Consider the following 620-nt stretch of genomic DNA (forward strand, 5'->3'; position numbering starts at 1 on the left):
TCACTGTAGCTTCAGTGTTTAGCCAGCTCTGCATGTGGTGGACACTGTAGCTTCAGTGTTTAGCCAGCTCTGCATGTGGTGGACACTGTAGCTTCAGTGTTTAGCCAGCTCTGCATGTGGAGGGACACTGTAGCTTCAGTGTTTAGCCAGCTCTGCATGTGGAGGACACTGTAGCTTCAGTGTTTAGCCAGCTCTGCATGTGGTGGACACTGTAGCTTCAGTGTTTAGCCAGCTCTGCATGTGGAGGACACTGTAGCTTCAATGTTTAGCCAGCTCTGCATGTGGAGGACACTGTAGCTTCAGTGTTTAGCCAGCTCTGCATGTGGAGGACACTGTAGCTTCAGTGTTTAGCCAGCTCTGCATGGGTCTGTAAAGCTTTCTGCGTTCTAACCTCTCTCCATGTTTCATCTCCAACATTGATCCTAGTTTGAGCAGCTTTCTGCTGCTGGAGCTTATTAGAAACATGCAGAGGCTTTTTAGCTCGGGTACAATCACTTCTATCTGAAGCAGTTCCACTGCCCGCTTCCATCGCTGCAACACCTGTTCACCTGATAACTGCTCTCATATCTGGCAAACCCAGGGGCGTCCAAAACGGCCTTCAAGGCCCCGCCTACCTTCTC

Source organism: Symphodus melops (genome assembly GCF_947650265.1).
Source record: "Symphodus melops genome assembly, chromosome: 17".
NCBI classification, from domain to species: domain Eukaryota; kingdom Metazoa; phylum Chordata; class Actinopteri; order Labriformes; family Labridae; genus Symphodus; species Symphodus melops.